We start from the raw sequence: 7,748 nt of genomic DNA on the forward strand, positions 1-7,748 counted from the left end.
GAGCATAATTCGTATTGCATACTGTAATCATGCAGGCATTGCGCGCATTTCTACTTCTGGCCATCCTTGGAACTGTTTTTGGACGTGTAAGAATATATTTTGATACGTATTCTAATAGTGTATGATACATTAATACATCATAATAGCTTTAAAAATGTTTTATTACAAAAATTGGTCTCATGCATTGAACCTATCAACTTGTCAGAGGAAAATAATGTTATTAAAAATACAAAGACGTTCATAAATAAAATTAAGCGTTTAAAAGAAATATAAAAAAGATGAATATTTTAGTAGAATATCCAATACAGGACATACATTAAAAGGATGTCCTAAAAATGTGTAATGGGCGTCTCCTATACCCTGAAAACGTTTTCAGGACATCCTTCAGATGAAATGTATTGTTTGGGATAATAAATAAATTTAATCTACGTTGCAATAATACTAGAGCAGACTTATTTATTTTCAGAAAATATCAAGTAACATATAATGCATGTGTTATATTATAGTTATATTGTTAAATGGGAAATTAAAGCAGGTTCGTTACATGTTACTTGGTATTTTCTGGGTTTGAATTTACTATCTAAAACCTTCGATTAATTTTGTGCGTGTAATTGTCAGTTATATATAAATTGTGTAATAATTTCTCTTAATTCAGTTTTTTATCTTCTTTTTAATTAGGGTTCTGACACAAATCAAGATGAAGCTCATGGAGCTACTGCGATGATCCATCCTATATGGGTAAGAGTTAAATATAAGAGTAAAAAGCAATTAAATACAAAAAGTAAATTAAATTTATTGTAAGATTGCAAAAAGTATCTATTCTTAAAAAAGTTGAAAAATATGTATGACCAAAAACGTTTAATTATATGACTAGTTAACTCTATAAAATTATATTCAGAATAATTAATTCATGATTTATCTAACCAAAATTTATCTACTTTCTTTGAATTAATTATACTTAAAACCTGTATTTCTTTATCATGAATTTGATAATTGAAATCAATAAATCTTAAAAGTTTAAAACAAATTTCAGTAATTTTAAAATTGTTTTTATTATTTATATAAATATTAATGTTTTGAACTAAACATTGCGACAGTTATTAAATAAATGAAATTGTCTATCATGCTTATGATAAAATACATATACCTGCAGAATTATTAAATGGAAACTATTTAATATTATTATGTTTATGTATACGATATTTTTTTGAATGTTGCAGATAAGTCTACTTGGCTTGCTAACACCTATACTTCTATTAGTTTTAAAATTTCTCTCACCTTTACTTTTACCTTTACTTTACATTATAGGTGTGAACCCTAAACATTTAACAACATTGCTTTGCTACCTTATAGACTGCAAATAAAAATGTATGTTCTTTAAAAGAAATAGGAAATTGTGTAAGTTATACATATATATAAATAAATTTTTAAACATTAATATTACCTTTAAAACGATCTTTACCAATATTTTAATAATTTCTAAAGTTTTGTATAAATATATTTATATAGATATATAGATTTTGTATATAAATTTATCTTTTTGCAGAAAGGATAACTTCTATGTATCGTCACCGTAACGGCACTATTAATACTATTATGAAACCTTTCCTATGAAAAAATGCATCTATTATAAGCTTAATATTTTTATTATTATTATTTAACTTGAATGTACTGTCTCTTTTCGAACATTAAATTCTAAAATCACATATAAATATTGCTTGTATGTGGCAGTTATAATAAAAAAAATATATATTGAGCAACAAGATTTGGCTATGTTTTTACAAACACACACACACACACACACACACACACACACACACACACATATATATATATATATTTTATAAATTGCTTTTAAATAATAAGAAATTATTATAAAGTAAGGAAAGAAAACAACACTGATAATAAAAAAATACTAATGAAAATGAAAATATAAATACTTTCCAAGAATGGAATAATTATATTAAAAAGTATAAGCAGGATTAGTAAGCAACGCGTTATTTGTAACCTCGTTACTATTATCATTATTTCTTTTCAATAATATTTGCTCTTTACTTCTGTCTAACAGTAACAAAAACGATATAAAGTTTTTATAGTAATGGTAACAAATTCTATCTGTCACTTTTATTATTAATTAGCTTTAGTTTCGAGTTATTTTGATATCTTAATGGCTTGCATTACTTTTGATTAGATACTTGTATATAAATAAAATTTAAATATTGGAAAATATTTTGTATTTTAACCTGTCTTGAAGTAATTTATAAAAAAACAGAAATACAATTTACAATGGAATTGCACTAACCAATTCGCACATTATTTTACATGGGTGAATTTCTTTTTGCCGAAAAGAACAGTGTTATCATTGCATTTAAGACATTATTATTTAGGTATGCAAATAGCCAGCGATACCGTTTGCATTATCAGGAAGTTGCGAAATAAACTGTGACCTTAGTCATATTGTTTCAAAAATAATTTGCAAAAATTATTTTAAAAATTGACGGTGAGCGAATGTTGCAACAGTTTCTACTAAGTTACTGAAATTTGACGAACGTAACCATTTCTCGTCTACGTATCGAATTTAACAACAGTTTAATATTATGTAGCGAATATAAGAAAGATTATATGAAAAGTAACGCAATGTAAATGTCGTATATATACATGCATGTACACAAAAATACAACTGTGGAATGCGAAAAATCAATTTTCATACTTAATAAATTGACTTTAATTGCGTAATTATTCAGAACATTAATAATTTAAAAAAAAATATTCGAGACAATAATGACAGAATTATAAAACAACAAAAATAAAATGTTGAATATAATATAGCGTGGATATATCTGAATATGCAACGTAAATGTTTAAATATTTTTTATACCGTGCATACGCGCACACGTAATATAATAAACTAGAATAAATTATTTTTATACTATAATATATCTTTAATTAAGAAAAATATGTGAACATGCAAACCGTTGGCAATAGTTTCGAAACAAATAAATTCTATCACTCTTTCTCATTTTGGCATATTACATTCGCCTGTCATGAAATAATTTTTAAGATGACAGGAATGTACTCGGTGACACTGCACGTGCAAATAATTTACACACTATCTTGCATGGTTGTGCAAGCTAGATAGTAAAGTTATCGTGGCATTGGGGACGTTATTATGTATATTTATATGTAAACGGTCAGCGATAACGTTTGCGCTACCAGGAAGTTTTGAAATAAAATGTGACCCTAGTTGTGTTTTAAAAAATTATTGCCGTGGAATTTCTAGGAAAAATGTTGCAATACAGCACGTGCTACATCGAAATTACAAAAATTGTCCAAACGTGACTCATATTTTATCTATGTTCGTACCAATTATTACCACAACAGTTTAATATTATGCATCAAACATAAGAAGGATCGTGCGTAGACGTACAAATAAAATTAATATCGTCACGTATACATTCATAAATATGAATGTGTTATAATATGTATAAAATAAGACTTACGATATGTCGAATTGATTATTAACACCAGAAATTTGTGCATAATTCTACCGACGTGCGCACAAATATAAAAAACGCAACGCTAAACAAGTAGGTTAGTTAATTCATCCGTTTCGTCAGACATATGTTCAATATATTCATGGGATATAAAAATTATTAAATAATTTCCAAGCTAATCATTAACAATATTGAATATATATATGTGTGTGTGTGTGTACACATACGCTACCCCCGAAAAATTTCCGGACAGAAATAAAATTTTTATGTTTTAAATTTTAACCCGCTGAACTTAGTGCACTGTGCTAAATCAAAGAGTATATAATTTGGCATTTTAAGAGATACTTTAAGATACATTTTTTTTTCAAATTAAAGAGGAAGGTTCAAACTTTATGGCGCTGCAAACCGCATTACCGAGAAAAATTTTCCTAAGGCCGTGCATTATATCAAACATTGCAATTTTCATTATGACAAACATACCTCTCAGATTTAAGAGTTTAAAGTAGTAGGGATGCATTAAAATTAAAATCGTTACGGAGTATCCTAAAGTATCTCTTAAAATGCCAAAATCATCATCTCTTTGATTTAGCACATTGTCGCACTAACAATAAGTTCAGCGGCTTAAAACTTCAAACATAAAAATTTTATTTCTGTCCGGAAACTATATATACAAAGTTTTTTAAATTGACTTTTATAACTTTTTAATAAGAAGCGTTTTAAATAAAAAGCTGCAGAAGCCAAATTATAAAACTTTTCAATGACACATATGTGATAAGCGATGACATACGTAATGTTCATATGCGATAACAAAAATAAGTATTGTTAAAAATTTTGCAATAGGAAGTTTAAACTATAATTTTGACTCAATTTTCAAAGAATGATAAGATATAGCTTTCCTTTATAAGGAAGTTTTCCATACGTCAAAGTCTTACATTCGCCAATTGTTCTTAGGAAGTGAAGGAATACCTTCGTACTTCGTAGGAGTTTAGTATTTTCGGACTCCGAGCATAATTCGTATTGCATACTGTAATCATGCAGGCATTGCGCGCATTTCTACTTCTAGCCATCATTGGAACTGTTTTTGCACGTGTAAGTATACATTTTGATACGTATTATAATAGTGTACGATACATTAATACATCATAATAGTTTCAAAAATGTTTTATTACAAAAATTTGTCTCATGCATTTGACCTATTAACTTGTTAGAGGAAAATAATGTTATTAAAAGTACAAAGACACACGTTCATAAATAAAATTAAGCGTTTAAAAGAAATATAAAAAAGATGAATATTTTAGTAGAATATCCAATACAGGACGTACATTAAAAGAATGTCCTAAAAATGTGTAAAGGATATCTTCTATGCCCTGAGGACGTTTTTAGAACACCTTTTAGATGAAATGTGCTGTTTGGGATAATATACCTGTTACGGAATATATTACATTTTTAAGATATAGCATATATATTTATTTTAATTCAGCGTGATAAATAATATTTTTTAAAATAACGTTTATGATATATTAAAAAACTTCTAATTGCAATAAAAAATATGGCACCAAAACAACAGAAAATTCTAGATATTTAATCTACACCGCAGTAATACTAGAGCAGATTTATTTATTTTCAGGAAATATCAAGTAACATATAATATATGTGTTATATTGTAGTTATATTGTTAAGTGGAAAATTAAAGCAGGTTTGTTACATGTTACTTGATGTTTTCTGGATTCGAATTTACTATATCTATCTAAAAACTTCGATTTATTTTGTTCATGTAACTGTTAGTTATATATAAAACTTGTCTATTAATAAGTTTATTTTAATTCAATCGTCTATTTTCTTTTTAATTAGACTTATGACACAAATCAAGATGAAGCTCATGGAGATACTGCGGCAACTTATTATGATATATGGGTAAGAATTAAATATAAGAGTAAAAAGCAACTACACACAAAAAGTAAATTAAATTTATTGTAAGATTGCAAAAAGTATCTGTTCTTAAAAAAGTTGAAAAATATGTATAACTAAAAACGTTTAATTATATGACTAATTAACACTATAAAATCATACTCAGAATAATTTATGATTTACCTAACCATAATTAATTTACATTCTTTGAATTAATTATACTTAAAATCCGTATTTCTCGAGTATTGAAAGTTGAAATGATTAAATTTTAAAGGTTTAAAACAAATTTTGGTAATTCTGAAATTGTATTCATTATTTATATAAATATGAATATTTTAAACTAAACATTGCGACAATTATTAAGTAAATTAAATTGTCTATCATGCTTATCATAGAATACATACCGACAGAATTAAATAAAAACCATTTAATTAATCTGAAATAACGCCAACACGGTCAAAACGGATCTTGGTGTTCGACAATATTTTAAAGTGTGAATCTTACAATTTTCCGGTTCAAATAAACCTATAATAATAACCTAATAACTAAAAATCATTTAGTATTATTATTTTTGTGTACATGATATTTTTTTAAATGTTGCAGTCAAACATTATAAATGCGCTTAAGGAAATGCCTATAATTGGACCTATTCTTAAATTTATACTTCCTCTTCTTCAATTGTTTTTTGGAGGCCGTTTTAATTATTATGGCTAATAAAAATGTATGTTCTTTAAAGAAAAAAAGAAATATGGTGTTAGTTATAAGTAAATTTTTAAACACTAAACATTACCTTTAAAAAGATTTTTACCAATGATTTCTAGAGTTTTGTATATAGATGAGTTAATCTTCTTGCAGAAAGGATAACTTCTATTATCGTCACCGTAACGGCACTATTATGAAATACCTTTTCTATGAAAAAATGCACTTATTATGAGCACTTAAAATCTCTATTATTATTATTTAACTTGAATGTACTATCTCTTTTTGAATATTAAATTCTAAAATTACATGTACATATAAATATTACATGTATATGACAGTTGTAATAAATAAATAATATATTGAGCAACAGGATTTGGCTATGTTTTCACAAACACACACATACACACATATTTCATAGTAAATTGCTTGTAAATAATAAGAAATTATTATAAAGCAAGGAAGGTAATAAAACATTACTGTTAATAAAAAATACTGGTATAAATGAAAATATACATACTTTTCAAAAATGGAAAAATTAAATTAAAAAGTATAAAAGCAGGATTAGCAAGCAACGTGTTATTTGTGAATGAATTTGTGAATATGTAAATTAATGCAGGTATAGTTTCAAAACAAATTAATTCTATCAGTTTTCACTTTCCTATTTTGATCTGTTACACTTAATCTAACATGAAATAATTTTCAAAAGAACAGGAACGTACACCTCATGACACTGCATGTGCCAATTCACATAATTATTTTTCATGATTATGTAAGCTGGATAGTGTTATCGTGGCATTGAAGACGTTATTATATGTATACTTATATGCAAACGATCAACGATAGCGTTTATGCGCTATCAGGAAATTTCGAAATATAATGTGACCTTAGATAGATTGTTTTAAAAACGTTGCCGCACATTTTCTAGAAAAAGCATTTTTTGCGATATCGCACAAGTTGCGTATAAATTATGAAAATTATCCGAATGTAACTCATTCCTTATCTATTTACCAATTATTACCATAACAATTTAATATTGTGCAACAACTTTAAATTCGTAATATGACATTTATGAATACGAAAATAGGAATGTGTAATAATATTCTCTTTTTTTTTTCAAAAAAATAAAAATAATTTTTAAAAATGAAAATAACAGGAACAATTTTATAGTGGTCTTACAATTAATCTTAATATATGTTGTCAAGATCATGATCCTGAACAACATTCGAAATGTTTTAAACATTGTTCAGGATATTTAGGATAATGTTAATGCTGGCGGTACTGTTCTTTCAAGTTTTATAAGAGATTTGATAAAGAAATACTTTATTGTAATATTTTGGAAAGTTCTAGAAATAAGCTACAAGAATATGCAATAAAAAATGAAGGATTCCATTTAAAAATGTATTTAAAATCCATTTAACAATTTAAATTTAATTTAACCTTCATATGATTTTGCAGACTCAACACAAAGTCTTATTAAATAGTTAAATTCTTGCCTCCACGAAGTTAGCCCCCCACTTTTAGAATTAAATAATTTCGACAGTTGTGCTGAATTGTGCTAGGTTTGTGCTATATTGTGCTAGGTTTGTGTTACATTGTGCTAGAATATTAAACCCGTAATGCGAAAAAGATCGGAAGAGCACACGT

Source organism: Wasmannia auropunctata, unplaced genomic scaffold (assembly GCF_000956235.1).
Source record: "Wasmannia auropunctata unplaced genomic scaffold, wasmannia.A_1.0 LD336116.1, whole genome shotgun sequence".
NCBI lineage: Eukaryota > Metazoa > Arthropoda > Insecta > Hymenoptera > Formicidae > Wasmannia > Wasmannia auropunctata.